General features: G+C 44.8%; 1 long non-coding RNA gene across 1 annotated transcript; it reads right to left on the reverse strand.

Moving 5' to 3' along the window:
* Positions 1-3,864: 3,864 nt before the first annotated feature.
* LOC132591827 (uncharacterized) lies at positions 3,865-26,189 on the reverse strand. The gene is made up of 3 exons (XR_009557241.1): positions 26,067-26,189; positions 12,665-12,749; positions 3,865-5,635 (listed from the first exon to the last, which is right to left on the reverse strand). It is a non-coding gene; the product is annotated as an uncharacterized LOC132591827 (long non-coding RNA).
* Between the last annotated feature and the right edge of the window lie 628 nt (positions 26,190-26,817).

Genomic DNA, 26,817 nt, shown 5'->3' on the forward strand with positions numbered 1-26,817 from the left:
AGCACTGCTCCTGACACAGGATACGTTATGTGCATATGTGAGAGAGAAATCAAGTTTGGTACAGTTGCACCAAATTTATTATCTTGTATTTTTTTTCCTTCTCTAAGGCTAAGCCACCAAACCAAACACAGGGGAATTTCAAGTGGTGTCAATTCAAGGTAAAAGCTGCCGGAGTATTAACCTAGCCTAGCCTGAGACTGTCTGGAGCCCTCTTCACTTTAGGGAAAACACTGAAGGAAAGGGTTCTAAAGTCAAGAGTGAAGGGAAGGCCTTTTGGCGGAATTATTTTATTTGGAACACAATCAAACCCTGGGGCTTTCCCCCTTCCACCCAAGTATCACCTTCATGTTTGTTTATCACCTCTTGCCTTTAATGTCTTTTAGTCAAGATGAATTGAGCCTGGGGGTAGTGGCCGCCTTTTCTTTTAATGTCTTGCCAGTAAGTCTGAAGTATGTTTTATCAGATTAACATGAAATTTCATACACAGGTGATATTGAATCTCCTGGGCAATGATCCTCAACTCTTTTTTTAAAATCTTCTTCTTGTGGCCTGACAGGTGAAATGCATCTCCTGTGCAACCAGAAATGTTGTGGGGTTCTGGAAGTGAGGCCGGTAGGCCAAGGGAAAATTGATTGCATATATCTCCTTTGCTACAACATCCAGTGTGGATCTTTGTCCGTCATAAGCTGCTAGCTGATCAAGTCAAGACCTCAAAGGCAACACCAAACCCATTAGGTCATATTTGATTTCCACTGCCCTAGAGATTTCCTCCACTTCTGCATTCTGACATAACTCCCTCCTAGGTCACCGTGTAAAATTGGCACAGCCCAACTGGAAGTTGGTCATTCTTTTAAAGATAAACCAAATATTTTGAAGTGCCATTCCCAAGTCCTTTCTAGTATTTCTAGATTTTTATTCTATAATCTACTTGCTTTTCAAAACATAGACTCATAGAATTATAGAGTTGTAAGGGACCCTGAGGATCATCTAGTCCAACCCCCTGCAATGCGGGAATATGCAGCTTTCCCATACGGGGATCAAATCTGCTACCTTGGGGCTATCAGCACCACGTTGTAACCAGCTGAGCTATCATGCTTCACTTTTGTGATTTTGTGGGATGTGAACCCAATTTGGACACCATGGAGAAAATGTTTGAATGGCTTCTGAAATTGGATGGCTTCTGAAATTTCCCCAACCAAATTTTCTCCCTGGATTTTGAACTCCAAATTATCTGGCCTTGATGCTGAAGTGGAACAGAAGCTTTAGCAATCAATCCATTGTCCAGGTTTTCTTTTCTTTTCTAAATTTGGGCAAAGTGTTGACCATTCACAGTTCCTCTTCCTATTAATGATACATATGGGCACATTGAGAAACATATGTTTCTCAACATATAACACACAAACAAACAAACAAACAAACACATTATTATGTTACATAAGTATCTATTACATATTCACACACACACATCGTTATATGAAGTACAATATATTATTACATTGTGATTGTATACATTATATACAGTCTGTGATTACTCCAAGATTATTCTTGAGCAGTGAATTTCTTCTGATGTGTGTGTGTAATTTAGAACTGATATAATTTTGCAAAAATACGTAGCTCACTTTATGTAATTGCAGTGGTGCCTCGGGTTACAGATGCTTCAGGTTACAGACACTTGAGGTTACAGACTCCGCTAACCCAGAAATAGTATCCCGGGTTAAGATATTTGCTTCAGGATGAGAACAGAAATCGTGTGGCGGTGGTACACCACACAGCGGGAGGCCCCATTATGCTAAAGTGGCACCTCAGGTTAAGAACAATTTCTGGTTAAGAACGGACCTCTGGAATGAATTAAGTTCTTAATTCCAAGTACCACTGTGTATGATCAGTTGTATCAAGAATTTTTTGTTCTTCTGCATGGTTGCTAAACAATATGCAAGAGTACATTGGCCTATTGGTAAAATACCACCCGCAAACGAAACTTGTTGCTGTCATGGAAAGCTAAAGGGATGGAATAAGGAAAATCCTCTTAGCTCCACAGAACATTGTTCTAGATCTTTCTTTTTCAAAGCCCCTTTGGGTTCTTATTATAAATTCTGGCTTTGTTCGGTTTTGATATGGTAGTTGACGTTTCTCCATAAGAAATCTTGAAAGCTTTTCTTTTGATTTAAACGAAGGTGAAGAAAAGTCCTAAACCTGTGTTTCAAAGGCAGAGGATCATGGTGGAATGAAAACCAATCTTTAAGCAGCGCAGGTGCTCTTTATCTGGGAACTGTAGTGCCGTAAGGATGCTGGCTCGGGTGGCGCTGTGGGTTAAACCACTGAGCCTAGGGCTTGCCGATCAGAAGGTTGGCAGTTCAAATCCCCACGATGGGGTGAGCTCCCGTTGCTCGGTCCCAGCTCTTGCCCACCTAGCAGTTCGAAAGCACGTCAAAGTGCAAGTAGATAAATAGGTACTGCTACAGCGCGAAGGTAAACAGCGTTTCCGTGCACTGCTCTGGTTCGCCAGAAGCGGCTTTGTCATGCTGGCCACATGACCTGGAAGCTGTACGCTGGCTCCCTCGGCCAATAACACATGATGAGCGCCGCAGCCCCAGAGTCCTCTGCGACTGGACCTAATGGTCGGGGTCCCTTTACCTTTAAGGGTGCTAACATAACATTCTCCTCAGAGAGCTACAATTGCCAGCATTCTCTGAGACGAGGTATTGACTTTTAAACTTCTCTGAGAACTGTAGCTCTGTGCACATAGCAAAGCATGGTGTAACCTCTAGCCACTCTCTCTTATTTGTAGAGGGCTTAATCAACATGCCGTGTACTTTGCCCAGAAAATCCTGTTGGCACCTCATACCACAGAGTGCATGGCGAGAACTGCACGACTCAAAGCTTCCTCGTATAAAAACCACCTATTTTTGCACACAGACACTTAACGTTTAAGGTCAAAGGCTAGACTGGAACTCTTCCCTGAAATGCTAGACTTCCACATTCGGGGAATTTTGACTTGGGATGTGAGGGCATTGGATCATCCCACCCTGTACATACATACATACTTTTAATTGTATGATGCTTTTCCACAGTTCCAACTATGCTCAAGGTGGCTTACAGCATGAAAAAATACTTAACTACAACGTAGCAAAAGTAGTCATATACATTAAATTAAACATTAAAAAATACAAAACCCAACGGAAGAGTGTTAGCGTGTACATTTTCCGAAGGTGAAGATTGTTCCTGGCTTAGAGCCAGAAGCAGCGGCAGCAAAATTCCTTGTTAAGGAATCTGAGAGCACCCGCCACAATTTGAAAATTGCCAATTTGAGAACTTTCCCCCAGACTTGGGGGGGGGGGATAATTACCTTTTCAAATTCACTTTGTGAACTTTATCTGCAGAGGTTTGCTCTTCAGGATAAGCAGGTGTTTGGCTGTTGTGATGCATTGATACACCTGGATGCTGCAGGCAGAAATTATCAGCCCCCCCCCCCGCTAACCAGAGATGTGCTGATTTCATTTGAAACCTGTACAAGCCTGGTTTATTACATGCTCTGAGTCCAAGCATTTGATGTTTATTTATTATGTGTGAAATATTTAACATCTTCCCCTTTATATGTTGTTCTGCTAGACAGCTTTATACCTAGCTAATGAAGGACAAACTAACGGGGGTTGTTACTGTTTAGTCTCTTGGTATATTTTATGTTCATATTTGCACTTAAATACTCATGTCTCTATGAGATATTTGACCGATAACACAGCAAAAGTGGAGAACTCCTCAAACAAGTTGAAAGCAGCTGTAGTTTGACTATCGTTCAGAGTGATCCTTATTTTTCATTTAATTAAACACATCAGCGCTTGCTGATCAGAAGGTCAGCGGTTCTAATCCCCGCAATGGGGTGCGCTCCCATTGCTCGGTCCCTGCTCCTGCCAACCTAGCAGTTTGAAAGCACGTCAAGTGCAAGTAGATAAATAGGTACCACTCTGGTGGGAAGGTAAACTGCATTTCCGTGCGCTGCTCTGATTCACCAGAAGCGGCTTTGTCATGCTGGCCACATGACCTGGAAGCTGTCTGCAGACAAATGCCGACTCCCTCAGCCAGTAAAGCGAGATGAGTGCTGCAACCCCAGAGTCGTCCACGACTGGACCAAACAGTCAGGGGTCCCTTTATCTTTACTTTTATTCCATACCCTCCAACATGTACTGGTAATTGACCTATCTCCTCCTACCGTCTTAAGTATGAAGATTGTTTGCTTTCTAGCCAGTTTTACAGATAGCTCTTTTCATTTAGGTTTGGATGCCTAGCAATTTTGATTTCATTACTAATAAACATGCTTTTTTAAAAAAAACCCAAACTCTTAATAATAGTTAAACAGAACAATGTGCTTAGAGAATTTATACCCTCTGTGTTTACTTCCATTTGAATTCCCCAGTATGCTTTTCTTTACTGATGGGCAGGTAATGTGGTTTATATGAGAAAGAAAAAAAGAGGTTTTGTGTTTGATGATTTCATCTAAAAAAATGTTTAGCTGAAAACTGTGTGAGTATGCAAAACAAGGAGGTGGAAACAAACCGGTGAAACCCGAGTCTCCCATACCTCTCTTGCGTCCCTTCCCCCAATACCTCTCATTCTTTAATAAAGCCATTGGTTTCTCCATTATGTTTATAAAAAATGTATTGTCTAAGACAGGGGTCAGCAAATTTTTCCCACAGGGGGCCGGTCCACTTTCCTTCAGACCATGTGGGGGGGCAGACTATATTTTTTGGGGGGAAATCCCCCCATTGACTCTCCCTTCTCTTCTCCACAGCACCGGACAAGCCCCGATGGCTGCTAACATGTGCCCTGCGAGTGACGTCCCTGCGGAGGGATGATGAGTGGCGCGAAAGGTCTGGCTCCAGAGAGGGGCTGCTTAAAATGGTGCTTAGCAAACTAAGGCTCAACAAAGCCCAGCCCCCTTCCTCCTCTAGACAGGGCGGGGAGAAGCCAGGAGGAGGGAGAGAGGAGGTGCTGCCGCAGTGTGTGAAAGGGAGGGGGGGAATGGCGAAGCCCGAATGATCAGAATCCCCACGCCAATCTGCGCAGCGATTCCTGGACCGTCCACGGGCTGAATCCAGAAGGCAATTGGGCCAGATCTGGGCCCGGGCCTTGGTTTGTCTACCCATGGTCTAAGATGCATAGACTGTATTTAAGACTGTGGCATCCTACAGCAAAGTATTTCATACCACTTAGCCATTCTGGCAGACTCTGCTTTGATCAATCTACGTTTGATTTCTGTAAACAAGGTCTATAAACTATAACAATGGGGGGGGGGGAGACTTCAAGTTCTACAACCCTTGGCTGTAATTTCCTGCCTTGTAAATTTGAGCAAATTGAATGGCAGGTAAAATATTTATGGAAATATGGGATTGTCTCTTTTTAAAAAAATTATTAAAGGTTTTCTTGGGAAATACAGAATTGTCTTGCAATAAAATATGGCCCAGATTATGGGCAAAATTATTCCAAAAAAAAATGGACTACTGCCATCACCAAAATAACACTGATGCCAGTCTCATCTGATCTTAGTGGATAACATAGTTGTACCAGCGAAGAGTTCAATTTGTTGAGATGAATTGCAGGTTCAGTGTGTTTTCGCCATTTCAACAGCAGATGGCAGAGTCTGAAAAGAAAGGAATCAAACTTTAAACATGGCACTGTTTGTCTGGAAATATACAGATGTGAAGTGGCTAACTGGTAAGACGTTCCTTTCGTTTGATCTCTTATCTACTGTCACAGTGGTGACGAAGTCGATTCCCCGAAGCCTGAAAATAAATAAACCTGATGAGTTTATGGGTGTCACCTTGAATCCACATCACAGTTCTCAGACAGGGATCACTGAGAACTGTTGACAAAATTAAAATTTCAGATTATTATTTTTTATAAAAAAATTCAACAATACTGGTATTGCTGAAATACCACTTGTATTACCAAATATCAAATCACTTGTATTGCAGGGCAGGTGGGGACAAAAGTGTAAAGCTGGGGATCATTGATAGAGGCAGTGGCATGTGGTGAAATTTTTCGTAGGGCAACAGTTAGGGACAGAGGCGCCAGCTTGCGAGGGTGATGATTGGAAGGGGGCAAGGTTGTGATGTTGCACAGGTGAGCATTGTGCCTGCCTCCCTCCCCAAGACAGGCAGAAGCTTCCCGGACTTCAGAAAGGAGGCAACCAGGGGGAAATTTAGTGGGTTAGCCTAGTCCCTCTAGTCCAGTGAAGGCCAAACTTGGGCCCTACAGCTGTTTTGGGACTACAACTCCCATCATCCCTAGCTAACAGGACCAGTGGTCAGGGATGATGGGAATTGTAGCCCCAAAACAGCTGGAGGGCCAAGTTTGTCCATCACTGCTCTAGTCCAATAACCACATGCCTCTGGACAGAGGCAGAATAGGATCTAATGGGTCAAGATGGGTCCCTGTGCTCCACATAATCTGGTGGCTCATAGAGCAGGACAGACCTTGACAGGAATTTGGTGTACGTGCAGTTAACTTTCCTTTCAGCGATGGCAACAAAAATATTTGAGCATTTACAGAGATATCATGGATTAAAGGTTTTTACAGCCTTTTAAAGAGGCTAAGCATTCCAGCAGTATCATTCCAGCAGTATCTTCATCAGCTAGAAATGATTAAGTGCAAGGATGGGATACCACAGTTCTCAGCCATGAAATAAAAGTGTAGGAGAAAATAAACAAACTATGCCATGACTGGGGGCCATGATTACCAGGAGGAGCATTCTGCCCGTGTCCATGTATGTGTTGGAGTCAACGGGGCTTAGTTAGTCGAAATCCACTCCCTCTGTGTGGGAACAAACTTATTTTCTAAACTGCAGGAGAGTTTTTCCATCCAGACATATTTCTCTGATGTATTAGTCCTATGAACTAATCTCAATATATGACATGTTAGTGTAAGAAATGCTACATTTTTAAACATCCATGCTAAGCCATCACTATTTGCCTCATTTCATATCACTACCATTCCTTCCTTGGTTGTCTCAGTAGCTTCTCTGAAGGAACATTTTTCAGTCACACATTGCTATCAAGCCGGGTTTTTTTTGTTCTCCATGCAAAGTTGAACACATATCTCTGAATTTTATAACAAGGAATAACAATAACTTAAATGGTTTAAAACAAAACAAAAAAAAACCACACATTTTTTCTGTTCAGATTCATCATATACAACCAATTGGTAGAGACCATGTACTTGCCAAAGTTAGTGATTAGCATCCCATACATCACTGAACCCCAGCCCAAAACCTCAAACAAAATTAACTTGTCCAGAAACTTGTAAGGTCAGCTGCCTGTCACATACAGTTCAAGCCTCTAATTTTTATCTTTTGTGCAGATGGGATGGTGGGCATGATCTTTTCCTCATCTTCAGCTCCTGCACATACCAAGGCTGGGGCAAGGACCTTCCTCCTGACATGTTCTCTCACGGAGCTAGAATTCTGTGAGGTTTTTAGCTAATTTTATATATACAGCAGGTAAGCATGGAGGTTCTGTGTCCGCAGGCTTCCCTGTTTACTTCCCTGGAAGGAGTTGTCCCATATCTTCAAGTGAATGGGAGCTCCTCTGCTCATCAAAATAAAATTTGCTAGACTGAAGCAACAAAATAGAATGTGTAGAAACCCATTCATTCCTCCCTCCTTCCCTAAGCCAGGCAGAAGCTTTCTGAGCTTTGGGAAGAAGGCAACAAGGGATCCAGGGGTCATGCAATGCAAGTCATTGGTGACTGGGAGCGGCCACCGAGACCATATAACACCGGTCCTGAAAGACCTACATTGGCTCCCAGTACATTTCCAAGCAGAATTCAAAGTGTTGGTGCTGACCTTTAAAGCCCTAAACGGCCTTGGTCCAGTATACCTGAAGGAGCGTCTCCACCCCCATCATTCTGCCCAGACACTAAGGTCCAGCGCCAAGGGCCTTCTGCCAGTTCCCTTGCTACAAGAAGCCAACTTACAGGGAACCAGGCAGAGGGCCTTCTCGGTAGTGGCACCCACCCTGTGGAATGCCCTCCCACCAGAAGTCAAAGAGAACAACAATTATCAGATCTTTAGAAGGCATCTCAAGGCAGCCCTGTTTAGGGAAGCTTTTAATGTCTGATGGATTTCTGTATTTTAATATTTTGTTGGAAGCCGCCCAGAGTGGCTGGGGGAACCCAGCCAGATGGGTGGGGTATAAATAATTTATTATTATTATTATTATTATTATTATTATTATTATTATTATTGACATATTTATTTTGATTTCCCTTCAGGTTTCAGGTTGAAGTAATAATTTGAAAATGTGACTGTTCACTAAATGCTTAGAGAAGATGATTCATCGCCTCTTGGGTTATGAATCCTGCATCTTCAGGCAGAGAGAGATAGGTATTGGGCAGGGATCTTGCAGCTTATTATTGGATTGTGCTTGCAGTCATACACTGTGACAAAGTGCTTGAAAAAGATCTAGATACGGGTATTGATAACATGCACATACACATATACATAGAGATTTGGGGAACCTCTGCCCATGGGTCAGAACCCAGCACGGGTTCCAGTTTGGTCTGCAGAGCTGTTTCCCCTAAACCTTGCCCACATCTGATGCCACATACGATGTGACAGGCAGAGATGCAGCTGCATTGGCTGCAGAATGAAGCCACGGCCCACAGCCCATCAGTATGGAAGTGAGAGCTGGACCATAAAGAAGGCTGATCGCCGAAGAATTGATGCTTTTGAATTCTGGTGCTGGAGGAGACTCTTGAGAGTCCCATGGACTGCAAGAAGATCAAACCTATCCATTCTGAAGGAAATCAGCCCTGAGTGCTCACTGGAAGGACAGATCCTGAAGCTGAGGCTCCAATACTTTGGCCACCTCATGAGAAGAGAAGAATCCTTGGAAAAGACCCTGATGTTGGGAAAGATTGAGGGCACAAGGAGAAGGGGACGATGGAGGACGAGATGGTTGGACAGTGTTCTCGAAGCTACGAACATGAGTTTGACCAAACTGCAGGAGGCAGTGCAAGACAGGAGTGCCTGGCGTGCTATGGTCCATGGGGTCACGAAGAGTCGGACACGACTAAACGACTAAACAACAACAACAACAACAACAAAGTCCTAGTAAAAAAAAAAATCCCTACAAGAAAAACAACAGCAACAAGTACGCTGACACACCAGGGGGGAAGTTTCCAGTTAAGCTCATTCCTTGCTTTACTAGTTTTCTGCTTGCACTGATGTTTTTTACCTCCAGGCAGGAGAGCATTAAAAAAATAGTACACTCCCCCCCCAGTCTAAAGTGGTGAACTCCATTCTACCATCTCACTCTCCTCTTATTCTGCTGCATGTATAGACTAGTCCAAAATGAGACATTGCAGGGTGAGATATCAAGAGATGTGTGACTCAACCCTTGGGGTTGGGCGGTTACGACAGCAACAGTCCAGAGAACTTGAAAGCTGTTTTAAGAATCGTCCGAGCCATTTTCTTCATGCAACCTTGCCATCGTAAGCATGCAAAATATCTGAAGCCAACTGTTTATCACAAAGATCATACTGTTGTGTTTTAAACCACAGTGAAAACCCCTACAGGTAGCTTACAGTGAATACATCACCACCGTGTTTCCTCCACCCTGATGCAAACAAAATTCAGCAAATGGGCTTTGAAAATTCGCTTGCAAAATTCAGGCCCTTTTGCAATACTCAAAGACGCATCATGCTCCCGTATGTTAGCCAATCCCTTCTGAGTCATAAACCTTGCCTGCCCTCATTTGTACTGGTGCAATTATGTGCTTTCCCTGCGCATGGCCATAAGACGATAGAGTAACCCACATGTTAATTACATTTGCATCTCTCGCTTTATTCCTCTGTATCCAGTAATGGCTTTGAATGTCTAGCCTAAGTAAATACCTCTCCCACTAGAATAATGATGCATTTATTTATGCCTGTTGCCATTCCACCCCATCACAAAGGCTGAGGATTATCTGGTCTTGCCCGTGGAAGGGTTTTGCATCATGCCCTGCCATGCATCCACCCAGGGACGGCAAGCTGGCGGCCTAGCCACAGATATACATAATGCTACTCTTTATGGAAAATGCTGATTAAACTGTTCCATAGCAAACACCTTGCTGCTGTGTCTTACTTATTTAAGTTATACAAGATGGCCGTGCAATTTATTGACACACGCCGGTGACTCCCTACACAGCTCATAACTTTCGTAATATGAAAGGAAAATGGAAACAAAGTCAATGCATTATATATGAAGGCCATGAGACAGAGAAGTGGGGAATATTGAGAGGTGCGTACGAAGCTAGGACTTGTTGTTTTCCCCAGAGCACTTCTCAATTCTAATAGCAGCTTTGAAGCAAGGGGGGGGGTGGAGTGGCAATTTAGCTAAGTAATGTCAGGTAATGCTAAATAATAATAATAATAATAATAATAATAATAATAGATATCCTTTTTAATGATTTCTATGCAATTCTACACACATTTTACGTACCAAGCAAAGCTAAATCATATTAATTTAACAAAAATATTTTTCGAATTCCCAAATCATGTTACAACTTTTGAGCACCCCTGAGCTTTGGAATTTGAAAGTTGAAAAAATTTAACACCCCCTACTGATCCACTGCCATCACATCTGCTGCAATGGACCCATTTTTTCTGCAGTAGGCTAAACCTGAATTGTGGAAGCTGCTCCATTAGTTCATATTAACCTCAGACTGCCCTCAGCCAACCCTCATCTTCATACTTGCAGCTGATCCAAGGGGTAGCAGTGCTGGTCAGTTTCCTCTTCCACAAGTCTCAGTGTTGCCCGTGTCAAGCTCAACATGGAGGAAGACAGCGGCAACACTTGAATTAGTTGCCTCTTCCTGTCTTTGTCTCTAGAATAGGCACCATCTCCAGGAGGCCTTGGGTGGCTGGGCCCTTCCGCTGCGGCAATGGCTTGTGATGTCATGCACTGTGTGTGACATCACACGCAGGGCCAGTTGTAGGGTTTTTTGCGCCCTAGGCAAGATCACCTTCTGGCGCCCCCTCCCCATTTCCCAGAGTTGTCGATCTTTTTTAGAAAAAATAAAAGTGGAATAAAAAATAAAATAGAAATAGAAAATAGAAAAAATAAAAATAGAAAATAGAAAAAATAAAAATAAAAAATAAAAAAGTAGAAAAAAACAGCTGAGAGGCTCGGCAAGGTAGCCCCAGGCTCGCGCTCCCCACGCGCCTCTGGAGCTTCGCACGGGGAGCGCAAGCCTGGGGCTGCCTCCACTGCGCCTGTCAGCTGTTGAGCGGCTTCAGGCCACTCTCCGGAGGCACGCACGCCTCGGGATAGCGGCCTGAAGCCTCTCAACAGCTGACAGGCGCAGTGGAGGCGGCTCCAGGCAGCACCGGGGGGCGGCGGGCAGGCCGGCCAGCGCCCCTCCATTTTGGCACCCTAGGCAGCTGCCTAGTTCGCCTTAATGGACGTGCTGGCCCTGGTCACACGCACACGCCAGGCGTCCACAATGTTGGGTGGAACCTGGCGCACCTGGGCTCTGGATCCACCTACTGTTGGCCTCCCTGGCTTCCACCCCACCAGTCCAAATGGGCCCCAGCCACATACCCTCCAGCATTTCTCCGATGAAAATAGGGTCAATCCTATTCAACAACAACAACAATTTTATTATTTATACCACACCCATCTGACTGGGTGGCCTCGGATACTCTGGGCGGCATCCAACATATATAAAACATAATAAAAACTATACAGGGTTGCCTTCAGATGTCTTATCTCCTTGGCCCCAGGTGGGTCACATAATTCCAAACCCTCCAACATTTCTGCAATGAAAATAGGAACGTCCTAAGGAAAAGTGGGACATTCTAGGGTCGAAACCGGAAAAGACTCTGTGAATCCGGGACTGTCCCTGGAAAATAGGGACACCTGAATGCAAAATGGCTACTGTCTCAAAGCAAATCTTTAAAAATGTAGTATAAACACTGACAACTGGGAAACACTGGTCTGCCAGCGCTCCAATTGGAGAACAGCCTTTACCAAAGGTGTCATGGGCTTTGAAGAAACTCGATCTCAGGACGCAAGGGAGAAATGTGCTTAAGAGGAAGGCACGCTTGGCAAATCCACACCGTGATCAACTCCCACCTGGAAACCAATGTCCCCACTGGGGAAGGACGTGTGGATCCAGAATTGGCCTCCACAGTCACTTATGGACCCATTGTTAAAATCATGTTTATGGAAGACAATCTTACTCGGCTACGAGTGATCGCCGAAGAAGAAGAAGAAGAAGAAGAAGAAGAAGAAGAAGAAGAAGAAGAAGACTGCATTTTCCCACTAGGACCTCCATGCTCCATTTTGAAGTCCACAATACATGCACATTCCATACAGCTGTGAAAGATCGCTCACCCCGCCCCCCCAATGTGTAGCATTGCTTTTCTTCCACATAAGGTGCTCATTTTGTTCCACAACTCTTGTGCTCAGTCTGGAAGGGATATGGCTCCACCTCTGCAGTTTCACAGCCCTCGGGCTCTTTGACTTGTGCCAACTTTCGTTGAGCGGCCTCTCCCAACTCAAGGCACCAGAAATTACTTTCCTTTCTCCATTCTACACCTCCTCTTTGCTCTTTGTGTTCCCATGCTCAGCATTGTTTGTGTAAAGGTAAACTTTGAGATAAAACACAAAGGACTGCAGATTTACCTTTCAGGGAAGCAGCATCAGCTGTATTGAGGCAGCTGGCTCCATCTGCTGACGTTGCCCGCATGTTCTTATCGATAGAGGAAGGCTGAAAGAAAACACAGTATACACACACATGTCAAAATACTTATAACCAATTCCCAATGTTCTCCTAGGCTGTGTACACGCCATGGCCAGACTCAATTAACCTGAGGTGCTAGAGGAAGCCAGTTCAACTTTTCCCACTAGTGGAATGGAGCTCTCCCCCACTCCTCACTTCTCCATGCCTCCTCCAGATCCACTCTGGAGGGCTGGGAAAACTCCCCCCCCCCAAAAAAAACAGCGCATGGAGGAAGAGAGTGGACACCATTCCTTATGGCAAGCAGAAATTCTTGCTCTGATGCACATAGTTACGAAGTGAAAAATATATATGAGTCCAACATTTGGGAGAACTGTCTACTGGGGAGAACCAGAGGGCTGTGGTGGAAACCACAGTGGTGATAAATCGCTTTGGATTCGTTTTGCCCTAGGAGACTCTTTTTCTAAGCCTCATTTTGGCTGTTAACCTACAGTGGGATAAACATAACTCATGCTCCAGTGCCTGATCTAGAAGCCATGCCAATGCCACCTCGGTTGTGGTTTCCATTCTGTGAGTGATGTTTATGCATTACACCTCCAGCAATTACTGTCCACGGTGTGCTCCAGTTACACAGATGCAGAAATAAGCCAAACCCTGATAAGCCGCGGCCCATTTCTCTTGCCTCCCCCCGCCCCACTGAAATGTGGCAGGATAGCATCATCGACGGTTGGCATGCTGCTGCTTGTCTGGGGAAGGCGGAGGCAAAGGCAGTGCCTGGAAAATGCTGAAAATGCTAAAATGCTACTCAGGAGGTCATGGGCTTTCTCATGAGCAAGTGGTTTTGTGGTGGCCTGTTGGGCAAGTGACAAGGAAGGAAAGAGCCATAGGGCCCCCCTCTTTTAACCCTGTGTCTGTGGCAAAGGTTTGAGGAAACCCGGAGGAAGATTTGGGTCAGTTATTTGGCAAACCTGAACACAAATCACAGAATCATAGAATTGTAGAGCTGGAAGGGAGCCTGGGGATCATCTAGTCCAACCCACTCCAATGCAGGAATATGCAGTTGTCCCATATGGGGTTTGAACCTGCAACCTTGCTGTTAACAAGTGAGCTATCCTCTAACCAACTGAGCTATCCAGGCACTATGCTAGATTCTTGTTCAGAAGTCAAGGAGTACTCAAATGTGCAGAAGGGTGACACTCAATTAAGTTATACTCAGAGTAGACCTATGGAAATTGATGAGCTGAACTTAATCATGCTTGTTAATTTCAAAGGGACCACTTTGAGTAAAACTTAGTTGAATGCCACCCAAGGCTCTTTGGTGATCAAAGATCCTCAAAAATTTCTAAGGGGGCGAGCCAATCAACATGTACAAATTGATGGCTGCTGCAAGAGGCATTGGATCAGCTCCCTTAACAACTGTTTCAGGTGGAGCAACTCCATGCGTGAGAGAAAGCTGGCCATTGTAGTACTTATCACTAGGGAGAGCTCTGTGCCTTGAAGATGCAGCCATTAAAATAAGTTGCAATCCAGATTAATATCATTGCTGTTACTTTCCATATCAGTATATCTCAAAGCTTGCATTTTTAATCCTTATTTACATTCACTCTGCTATGATTTAATTCGATGAATAATTAACCGATGGAGTGCCTAGTTACAAGATGTAGAGCTGGTGGACATTCACTTGAAGTGTACCCAAACTCTCACTATTTTGTAGGGTGAATTTAAACACACACTGGAACTTGGAAGTTTACACAACTAAAGTGGATTAACCCCCCCCCCCGGTTCTCCAGCAGATTGAACCCCCTTTAAAAACAACAACGGAACTTTTCACGGTTTTGAAAGTGATGAGGAAAGGTACTGAAACAGATGGAAGGAAGGAATGATTAACAGGAAGATATATAAACACCCCAACAGCCTACCAGAAGGAAAGCAGGAGAAATATTCATGGTCTTGTAACATCCCAGCAAAACAAATCAGAACAAATGGTCAGTATAGGCTCATCTGATTTAAACTCTGCATAAACTGTGCACATGCGAATCAGGATGCACAATGAATAGGTCATCTGTAAGGTGGGTTAAACGGCTTTCAGATTTACAGATTTGTCCATCACTAGTTGTGATCATTGACTAATAACAGAACACATATTTTTGCATGCAGAGCTCAAAGTTATCAATTCCTTCCAACTCCTGGTGGGGCTGGGAGAGACCCCCTGTCCAAAACCCTAGGAGAACCACTGCCAGTCAAGGTAGACAATGCTGAGCTAGATGAACTAATGGACTGACCCAGTATAAGGCAACTTCTATGTTCTTGGAATAGCCAGGTGAGGCGATAGCCTGGGTGATGGGCCATTACGGGAACAAAGGAAGGGACTGGATGAGAGATGGCAAATGGATGGGGCCCCCTCCCTCAGGACAAAGGCAGAGTTGAGAACAGAGAATTGAGTGATGTGAGCTAGAAGCTAAAAGAAAAAGCTTCAGACTGGGAAGCTGGAGAGAGTCAGAGCAATGTTTGATTTCTGTTTAAATCCAAGTCTGTGGCTGTGGACAAAACAAAGCACTCTTGGGGTATTAATGCTGTGAAACCCTGTTTCCGGGTCATGCACCACTCCTGGTACAATGGGACACTGTGATGGAAACCAGAGCACACAGAAAAGCCGTTTACTTTCCTGCCACAGTGGTACCTATTTATCTACTTCATACCTGCCAAGTCTCCCGCTGAAGAATGTGGGATCAGCAGTGGCGCGGCACCAGAAGTTGCGTAGGAGCAACTTCCGGGGCCGCTCTTCCCATGTGTGGGCACCGGAAATCAGGCAGAGCGGCACTGGAAGTCGCTTCTATGCATGCCCGGCGGCCATCGGGTGTTTATTAACCCAGATGCCAACTTTGCTGCCACATACACCCGGAAAACACCATTACTGGCCCCAACAACATCCAACATACCATCTCAGGACTATTTAATTGCTCATCTTCTAACACTGTGTATGCCATCAAATGCCAACAGTGCCCTTCAGCTCTCTATATTGGACAAACAGGCCAAACCCTACGCCTAATGATAAATGGACATAAATCTGACATCAGGAACCACAAGACAGAGAAACCAGTAGGAGACCACTTCAATCTCCCAGGACATTCTATACAAGATCTCAAAGCAGCTGTTTTATTACAGAAAAATTTCAGAAACAGACTGGAAAGGGAAGTTGCTGAATTGGAACTCATTACCAAGCTTAAAACCATGGAGCCACCTGGGATGAACAAAGACATAGGATTCTTATCTCATTATGCATGATCAAGCTTTCTTTAGTGCCTCAGCACTTGCTTTTTCCCCGCAGGACCTATTGCAGTCATCAGCAGTCGTTAACAGCCATCAACAGGTTTACCACTCCTATCAGCCTATCACCCATTCCCACCCACCCCCACCACCCTCTGAATATACATAAGGGTCTGGTTACTTCTGTTTCAGTGTATCTGTGTATCTGAAGAAGTGTGCATGCACACGAAAGCTCATACCAAAATAAAAACTTAGTTGGTCTTTAAGGTGCTACTGAAGGAATTTTTATATTTTGCTTCAACTCAGACCAACATGGCTACCTACCTGTCACCAAATGCTGTGAGACTTGTTTCCAAGTGAACATGCACAGGAATGCAGCCTTCCACAATAGAAGTTCAGTCACTGCGTAGCACTTCAATACATTGGGCACATCTGACCCCTGGACAAAGCCCAGCGTGCACCCCACCCAGTGGGCCCTGACCCCCCTGCAGAATAGTTAACATGGACTTTGTGGGGAATGATAGAATTGTACAGTTCGAAGAGACCATAAGGATCATCTGCTCCTGCAATTCAGGAATCTTTGGGTCTCAAACCCACGACCCTGAGACTAGAAGTGTCATGCTTTAAAGACTGAGCTATCCCAGTAGTCCTCACATAGATGGCCCGATGGGGCAGATGGTGGTAATGGTGAAATGATTATGTGTCATGTAATTTTGGGGGTGGTGCAGTGGACCTTTTCCATCTTCCACACCGCCTGCCATTAGTTACGCCTACACATTTTAACTAGAAAACTTCCCAGGAGCTACCAAGGGTTTCTTCCTCTTGTTATGGTCCTAAATTACCCAGCAAAGTCTGACACGTGTCTGTTCTCTCTCTTGAATATAGGCTTGCTGCCTGAAATTCCCGCTTATCCCATATAAAAGGGAACAAGCATGCTTCCCTACCTCAGAGGGATGCTGTAAAAAGTCGAAGCCCTTCATCTCTTAGATATACTGTGAGGATGGATGTTGTATTTCCCATCACGATTCTTTTTTTTTTTTTAAAAAAAGGTTAACAATGTTTTCCATTGACGAGACTCCGCTCCTCCTTTCTTTTTTTGATGGGAACCAATTCAGGCCCTGTAATTTGTTTGTGAGGAATTATCCCATGGCTAAATTTTCCAGTTGTGCAGAGGTTGAAATTCAGCCTGAGCACATAATAGCTCAACAGCCAGGAAAACCTGTCGAGACGAGTGAGCACCCGCTGACATATCTTCCCTAGTCCCAGCAATGTTTTCTTACCAGGGAAAGAAGTGAAAGAGCAGCGAGTCCAACCTGTCTTTTCAACAAAAGCCCTTTGTCTCATTAAAATCTTAGCGCTACTGAATATCTTAAGCCCGAGAGGCCTAATGTACTATTTATTTGAGCTAGAAAGGAGGGTAATCTGAGGGTCGCCCTGATGTTTCGAATCAAAGACTGGACGGACAGAGTTGCAGGAGCTTACCTGCCAAATCATTTGCCCAATCCAGAACGAAATATTGCACGCTTTCCAAACTTTGAAATTGGCATCCAGTGCTTGGAGGGTTGGGGTTTTTCATCTTTCCAGAAGAGTATTATTTGTGGGAGGACTGAGGTTAATGTGAAATATACCAAATGCTATGGAGAGTCTGTATTCGGACCTTGTCAGATGCTGTCAAATGTTGACTTTCTCCCCCTTCCAAATGAAAATACAGAAGCCAATGTGGAAGGGGAGTGAGGGAGGGTAAGGTGTTGGAGGTCTGAGGAGGACGCATCATGTAGATTGCCCAACACCGGCTAAACTAGTCTACTGCCTTCAGGTGCAGCAGAGCACGCTTTCCTGTCACCGGTGTTGAAGATTCAGCAAATGTCAGTACAATGAATTTTTTGGGGGTGGGTGCTGCCTTGTCATTTGCCTCAGGCAGCAAAATGACTTGGGTTGGCTCTGAGCAGGGAGGCACTATGGGAAGGGTAGGGAACCTCAGCCCAGGGACCAAATGTGGCCCTCTAGGTCTTTCTAGCTGGCTCTTGGGATGCTTCCAAGCTACACTCCACCCTGGCCCTGCTTTTCACCCTGAGGCTTTCTGCCTGCATAGATGATAGAGAGGGGTATGCAAATATGTCAAGAAGATAGCCCACTGTAGAAAGGTGAAATTTAAATTAAATTAAAATAAATAGTGCAGCCTCTCCATCCCTGCACTATGTCGATGGTCTGGTTCACATAGGATCCTTTGCCCATTACCAGTGCTATTTTTCTAGGAAAAGAAGTGCCAGAAGTCACCACAAACACCTCCCTCATTCTCCTAGAATGGCAATGGCCGCCCACCTGAGAGGTGCCAGAACTGAGTTCCAGCGAGTTCTGGCTGAAAAAAAGCCCTGCTTGTTACCAAACTATCAGAAGCTGTTGGGTAGGTGCTTACAACTTTAGTAGCTCCTACAACAGCAAGCACATGGATATTGTCGGTGGCCACCCCCTTCAAAGTCTCTCTTGAGGATTCCAACTTGCATTTTTCTTTCTTCAGCTGCTCCACTCATATTTTCATTCTATTCTCATTGCTGCAGTTGTATGATTCATTAAGCCAGGCGACCCAAATGAGTCATTCGGCATTAAGCAACGTGCTAAAATTAACCCATGGGACGTGTCAAACTTGGGTGGGACCAGGATTTGGGTGAACCCTTGCTCCTCTGACTGCAACCTACAGGTCCCATTATTTATTTATTACATATTATATCCCCTTTCCTCCAATGAACTCCTTTTGCCCCATGTTATCTTCATAATAGCCCTATGTCAGGAGCCTGTCAGCAGCTCCCGGCTGCTTGCCCAGGAAAGTATAACGACAAGGAAAAGTTTTTTTAATAGTCCTTTTTTATTTCAGTCTTTACAGAGAGAGGCTATAGAACCCAGCCTCTTGGATAATGATGTTGTCCCAAGTGAATCTCCACCCTCCTCCGTCTCTCCCACTTCCTCATTCATCATCATCATCATCATCATCATCATCATCATCATCATCATCACCTCCTCCATGGGTGCTGCTATGTGCCCTCTGTCTTTGAGCTCTTTGCTCTCCTACTTTTAAGGCTCACCGGGTTCTGGGAGATGGAGGGTCTGGAATGCTTTCTAATGACGTGTCAGCCAGCTGCTGCTCGCTCTAACTCTTCCACGATTTCCCAACTTTTCCCCTCATCTGCCTCTGAGCTACGACCTCCCTCAAACCCCTGTTGTAAATCTATACTGTCTTCCTCTTCCTCCTCCTTGGGTCAGGTTGGGGAGGCGGTCTCCACCATTCCTCCTCTGCCCAGTCCCTGACACCCTATGAGGTAGGTTAGGCTGAGAGTGTTGATTAGGCTAAAGTCTGAGGATGTGGGTTGAACCTCCAGTCCTAGTCAAAAACTCAGATTGCTACACCCCGCTTCACATTACCTGCAGAGGACCACCAGCCATCACAGATGAGCTCAGGACAGGGAGCCTACCTGACTGCTCAGAAAACTCATCGGTCTAAGTTGCCAATGATTTCAACCCTTGACGTCAGCAACCCAGCTGAGTTTACACCAGGAAAATGGCAACGGTGAACTCAGGCGAAGTTGGCTTTGTGGATGGAGTATGCAGTGAGCAGACTGGGTTTTAACGTTAATATTTCTAGTGGTGCTATATTTATTCGAAAATGTATTTTACCAATAATAAATTGTACTGCGGGAAAAGAAAACCTATGTCACGGGAATGCAAATCTTGTGACCCCAATTAAGGTCACAGAAATGCTGGATCATTGCCTTGCTAATTTGTTAAATCCCTTTAAAAGTGTGTGTGTGTCATAGATAGGAAGGGTGGCAGTTGGAAGTTGGCTGGTTGCTAAGCCGTTGTTTTGCTGACTGTGGAAACTTCAAGCAGATGCTGTGTCTGCAGGAGTTTGTGAGGACAGGCAAGATATGGACTGATAATTTATGCACTGTTACGAAGGAGTTCTGGAAGCAAGAAGACCCTCTCTTGGGCTCAAGGGAGTGAAACACATTGCATTGGACTTAGTGTACATGTATGATGTGAAAAGGATCTAGGAGTCTTGGTAGACCACAAACTTGACATGAGTCAGCAGTGTGGTGCAGCAGCTAAAAAAGCCAATGCAGTTCTGGGCTGCATCAATAGGAGTATAGCATCTAGATCAAGGGAAGTAATAGTACCACTGTATTCTGCTCTGGTCAGACCTCACCCGGAGTACTGTGTCCAGTTCTGGGCACCGCAGTTCAAGAAGGATACTAACAAGCTGGAACGTGTCCAGAAGAAGGCAACCAAAATGGTCAAAGGCCTGGAAATGATGCCTTATGAGGAACGGCTTAGGGAGCTGGGTATGTTTAGCCTGGAGAAGAGAAGGTTAAGGGGTGATATGATAGCCATGTTCAAATATATAAAAGGATGTCATATAGAGGAGGGAGAAAGGTTGTTTTCTGCTGCTCCAGGGAAGCGGACACGGAGCAATGGATTCAAACTACAAGAAAGAAGATTCCACCTAAACATTAGGAAGAACTTCCTGACAGTAAGAGCTGTTCTGCAGTGGAATTTGCTACCAAGGAGTGTGGTGGAGTCTCCTTCTTTGGAGGTCTTTAAGCAGAGGCTTGACAGGCATATGTCAAGAATGCTTTGATGGTGTTTCCTGCTCGGCAGGGGGTTGGACTGGATGGCCCTTGTGGTCTCTTCCAACTCTCTGATTCTATGATACTGCTTGTAATAGTTGCCATCCTGCAAGTAAAAGAGTCACCTTGAAAGTCTTGTGTGTAGAGTTGACCTCATCACCAGGGCTTCGAGTACTGCATCACTCTGCATGACTCCTGGAAAATAGCTAGATCATTTAACTCCTGTGAGCATTAAATTTCTATCCCTCCCAAAGGAGTATTGACATTTGCCAGGGTCTTAAGCCCAGAAGAGGACCCCACCATACCATAGAGTATACAAGAAGATAAGATGGAGCCTAAGATAATTTGCATGTTTTGCCTCATTCAGGTTAGGGTATTGAGGGTGGCCTCCCCACAAACCAGGGCTTTTGTGCAGCTGGAACTCACTGGAACTCAGTTCCGGCACCTCTCAGGTGGGCACCATTGTCATTCTAAGAGAACGAGGGAGATGTTCAGGGTGAGTTCCAGCACCTTCTAGAAAACTAGCAGTGCCCGGCACCCGGCACCAGCACTGTCCACCTGCCCCATAACAAAAATGGTGACAGAGCTGGCCTCTCAAGGAAGAACATTTCACGTTTCCGAGCACAATTCAAAGTGTTGGTGCTGACCTTTAAAGCCCTAAATGGCCTCGGTCCAGTATACCTGAAGGAGCGTCTCCACCTCCATCATTCTGCCCGGACACTGAGGTCCAGCACCGAGGGCCTTCTGGCGGTTCCCTCGTTGCAAGAAGCCAAGTTGCAGGGAACTAGGCAGAGGGCCTTCTCGGTGGTGGCGCCTGCCTTGTGCAACGCCCTCCCAACAGATGCCAAAGAGGAAAACAACTACCAGACTTTTAGAAGACATCTGAAGGCAGCCCTGTTCAGGGAGGCTTTTAATGTTTAATAGATTACTGTGTTTTATTTTTCTGTTGGAAGCCGCCCAGAGTGGCTGGGGAAACCCAGCCAGATGGGCGGGGTATAAATAATAAATTATTATTATTATTATTATTATTATTATTATTATTATTATTATTATTCATAGCTACTACAGAAAAGGCTTCTTATTTCCATGACAACCTCTGGACCTCTGCAGGTGGCACATGGAGAAGGGCCTTGGGTGATGATCTCAGGGTCCAGGCAGGTTCATGTGGGGAAAGGTGACATATGTCCTCTTTTTCCAGGACATGTCCTCTTTTTCATGGGTATGTAAAATGAGAGCCGTCACGGTGATCCACAGTTAAAAAGGAGAAGTCGGCAAATGTGTCCTCTTTTTTGCTCTTCAAAATATTGCAACCCTTAATTGTACGAGGTCCTGAGCTATATCAAGTTTTAAAAAAAACTAGCACTTTTTAACCCCTTCATGGATCAATGCCTTGTCGTGGCGAAGGGGCTTGAATAACTCAGAGAAGCTATGAGCTATGCCATGCAGGGCCACCCAAGATGGACAGGTCATAGTGGAGAGTTTTGACTAAACGTGATCCACCTGGAGAAGGAACTGGCAAGCCACTCCAGTATCCCTGCCAAGAAAACTCCATGGACAAAGACAACAGGCATATAAAAGTTATGACGCTGGAAGATGAGCCCCTCAGGTCGGAAGGCGTCCAACATGCTACTGAGGAAGAGCGGAGGACAAGTACAAGTAGATTCAGAGCTGATGAAGCGGCTGGGCCAAAGCCGAAAGGACGCTCAGTTGCGGATATGCCTGGAAGCGAAAGGAAAGTCCGATGCTGTAAAGAAAAATATTGCATAGGAACCTGGAATGTAAGAACCATGAGTGGAGGTAAGCTGGATGTGGTCAAAAATGAGATGACAAGAATAAATATCGACATCCTGGGCATCAGTGAACTAAAATGGAAGGGAATGGGCGAATTCAGTTCGGGTGACTATCATATCTACTACTGTGGGCAAGAATCCCGTAGTAGAAATGGAGTGGCCCTCATAGTCAACAAAAGAGTGGCAAAAGCTGTAATGGGATGCAATCTCAAAAATGACAGAATGATCTCGATACGAATCCAAGGCAGACCTTTTAACATCACAGTAATCCAAGTTTATGCACCAACTACCGGTGCTGAAGAAAGTGAAATTGACCAATTCTATGAAGACCTACAACACCTTCTAGAAATGACACCAAAGAAGGATGTTCTTCTCATTACAGGGGATTGGAATGCTAAAGTAGGGAATCAAGAGATAAAAGGAACAACTGGCAAGTTTGGCCTTGGAGTTCAAAATGAAGCAGGGCAAAGGCTAATAGAGTTCTGTCAAGAGAACAAGCTGGTCATCACAAACACTCTCTTCCAACAACACAAGAGAAGACTCTACACATGGATATCACCAAATGGGCAGCATCGAAATCAGATTGATTATATTCTCTGCAGCCAAAGATGGAGAAGCTCTATACAGTCAGCAAAAACAAGACCTGGAGCTGACTGTAACTCAGATCATCAGCTTCTTATAGCAAAATTCCAGCTTAAACTGAAGAAAGTAGGAAAAACCACTGGGCCAGTAAGATACAATCTGGATCAAATCCCTTATGAATACACAGTGGAAGTGAGGAACAGGTTTAAGGATTTAGATTTGGTGGACAGACTGCCTGAAGAACTATGGATGGAGGCTCGTAACATTATACAGGAGGCAGCAACGAAAACCATCCCAAGGAAAAGGAAATGCAAGAAAGCAAAATGGCTATCCAACGAGGCCTTACAAATAGCGGAGGAGAGGAGGCAAGCAAAATGCAAGGGAGAAAGGGAAAGATACAGGAAACTGAATGCAGATTTCCAAAAAACAGCAAGGAGAGATAAGAGGGTCTTCTTAAATGAGCAATGCAAAGAAATAGAGGAAAACAATAGAATGGGGAAAACCAGAGATCTGTTCAAGAAAATTGGAGATATGAAAGGAGCATTTCGTACAAAGATTACCATAATCAAGGACAAAAGTGGTAAGGACCTAACAGAAGCAGAAGACATCAAGAAGAGGTGGCAAGAATACACAGAGGAATTATACCAGAAAGATATGGAGGTCTCGTACACCCCAGGTAGTGTGGTTGCTGACCTTGAGCCAGACATCTTGGAGAGTGAAGTCAAATGGGCCTTAGAAAGCACTGCTAATAACAAGGCCAGTGGAAGTGATGATATTCCAGCTGAACTATTTAAAATCTTAAAAGATGATGCTGTTAAGGTGCTACACCCAATATGCCAGCAAGTTTGGAAAACTCAGCAATGGCCAGAGGATTGGAGAAGATCAGTCTACATCCCAATTCCAAAGAAGGGCAGTGCCAAAGAATGCTCCAACTACCGCACAATTGCGCTCATTTCACACGCTAGCAAGGTTATGCTTAAAATTCTACAAGGCAGGCTTAGGCAGTATGTGGATCGAGAACTCCCAGAAGTGCAAGCTGGATTTCGAAAGGGCAGAGGAACCAGAGACCAAATAGCAAACATGCGCTGGATTATGGAGAAAGCTAGAGAGTTCCAGAAAAACGTCTACTTCTGCTTCATTGACTATGCAAAAGCCTTTGACTGTGTCGACCACAGCAAACTATGGCAAGTTCTTAAAGAAATGGGAGTGCCTGATCACCTCATCTGTCTCCTGAGAAATCTCTATGTGGGACAAGAAGCTACAGTTAGAACTGGATATGGAACAACTGATTGGTTCAAAATTGGGAAAGGAGTACGACAAGGTTGTATATTGTCTCCCTGCTTATTTAACTTATATGCAGAATTCATCATGCGAAAGGCTGGACTAGATGAATCCCAAGCCGGAATTAAGATTGCCGGAAGAAATATCAACAACCTCAGATATGCAGATGACACAACCTTGATGGCAGAAAGTGAGGAGGAATTAAAGAACCTTTTAATGAGGGTGAAAGAGGAGAGCGCAAAATATGGTCTGAAGCTCAACATCAAAAAAACCAAGATCATGGCCACTGGTCCCATCACCTCCTGGCAAATAGAAGGGGAAGAAATGGAGGCAGTGAGAGATTTTACTTTCTTGGGCTCCTTGATCACTGCAGATGGTGACAGCAGTCACGAAATTAAAAGACGGCTGCTTCTTGGGAGAAAAGCAATGACAAACCTAGACAGCATCTTAAAAAGCAGAGACATCACCTTGCTGACAAAGGTCCGTATAGTTAAAGCTATGGTTTTCCCAGTAGTGATATATGGAAGTGAGAGCTGGACCATAAAGAAGGCTGATCGCCGAAGAATTGATGCTTTTGAATTATGGTGCTGGAGGAGACTCTTGAGAGTCCCATGGACTGCTAGAAGATCAAACCTATCCATTCTTAAGGAAATCAGCCCTGAGTGCTCCCTGGAAGGACAGATCGTGAAGCTGAGGCTCCAGTACTTTGGCCACCTCATGAGAAGAGAAGAATCCTTGGAAAAGACCTTGATGCTGGGAAAGATGGAGGGCACAAGGAGAAGGGGACGACAGAGGACAAGATGGTTGGACAGTGTTCTCGAAGCTACGAACATGAGTTTGACCAAACTGCGGGAGGCAGTGCAAGACAGGAGTGCCTGGCGTGCTATGGTCCATGGGGTCACGAAGAGTCGGACACGACTAAACGACTAAACAACAACAACAAGCACTTTTTAAAATAAGCTCTGCCTCAAAGCATCTGTCTCTGGGTTTTTTGAAAGCACACTCCAGTCTGCTTGCCAAACCCCCGTCTTCCGTAAAAAGGGGGGGGGCACTGAATTATCTTTAACTCAAACAGGTGGCATTGTATAAAAAGAATGTGACCATATGAGAATGAGCTGAAAATGTGCCGTCAATAAGACTCTTGGCATGACACACACTCCTGTGCACTAACAGAATGATGCACAGGTAAACTGTGGGGTTTTCTGTCATTCTAAATATACCTATCCAGGTGACAGGGTAGCTGTAAGGAGCAGGTATGTTCACTTGTGGGAAAACCTGATTTAAGTTGTTCCCATACATAGTAAAGGGTGTTCTCTCTGTTTCTTTTTAACAACTCACAGAGAGGTTGCACTATGCAAAATATTGCTCAAGGTTATCCAATCTGGCAAAATGCTAACCTTCTAACCTTGGGATACTAACGTGAAGTTTGAAGAACATTAGGAAACACTTCCCCTGTTTTGCTCTCGTGAGTTATGATTGATTGCCATCAGGGCCCTTTGGGAGTACAGACAGGCATAATTCAAATATCATACAAATCACAACATTGGTTCGTCTACTTCAACATCGTCTACACAGAATGGCAGTGGTTGCCCATGGTAACAGATAGGGGATTTTCCCATCACTTATCTGGTGATGCTGGAGGTTGAATAATCAAATCATAGAGTTGAAGGGACCGTGGGGGTCATCTAGTCCAACCCCCTGCAATGCAGGAATCTTTGGCTCAACATGGAGCTCAAACTCATGACCCTGAGATTACGAGTCTCAAGCTCTACCAACCAAGCCTTCTGCCATTGAATTACAGCTCTTACCCGACAGAAAACTCACAGTGGGTCCATTAGTCATGATCTGAATGCGGTTTCTTCCCAGCTTCATCGTTTGAATGGCATACATATCTGCAAACCCTGCTTCAGCCATCAATCTTGCCTTTCTTTCTATGTATCAGGTAGGCAGCCTTCCTTTAAAATAAAAATAAAATAAAATACTGGAAGTATGTCAGTTCTGCCCCCCCCATTAAGTATGTCAGATCTGCCCCCCGTTAATAACTCCCCCCCAAAAAAACAACAACAACAACCATCCTACATTTCCCCCCAAAAGAAAAAGTGCAAAACTGGGAATTGAGAGGAGATTTCCGAATGCCATGACCCTCAGCAGCCAATCAGTGTTCTCTGCAGCTGGCTTGTGCTGCAACCTTGGGGAACCCGTTTTTCCACAGCTCCAGCGTGGAAGGAGAAAGTACTGTTGGACTGAACACAGGGAGGACACATTTTCCGTTTGCTTGCAGTGCTCTGGAAATCTCTTGTCTGCCTTCGCCTTTAGATGGCGCCACATGCTTCTCCCATACCTACCTCTCTGCATGGCCAAGACAGGAAGGTTTGCTCTGCAAAGACCTGAGTCCACAACTCAAAGCCATCAACAGGACCAAGGCTGCACCAGGAAAAACTTGTTTCTGAGTGAGGCCTGTATTAATGAGGGAAAGAAATTAATCAACACTGTGTCGAAGTCCCCAATGCCTCAGCCCTCACTCCCCCCCCCTCGTGGACTGTCCGTGGATCGGCGTGG

Source organism: Zootoca vivipara, chromosome 3, assembly GCF_963506605.1.
Source record: "Zootoca vivipara chromosome 3, rZooViv1.1, whole genome shotgun sequence".
NCBI lineage: Eukaryota > Metazoa > Chordata > Lepidosauria > Squamata > Lacertidae > Zootoca > Zootoca vivipara.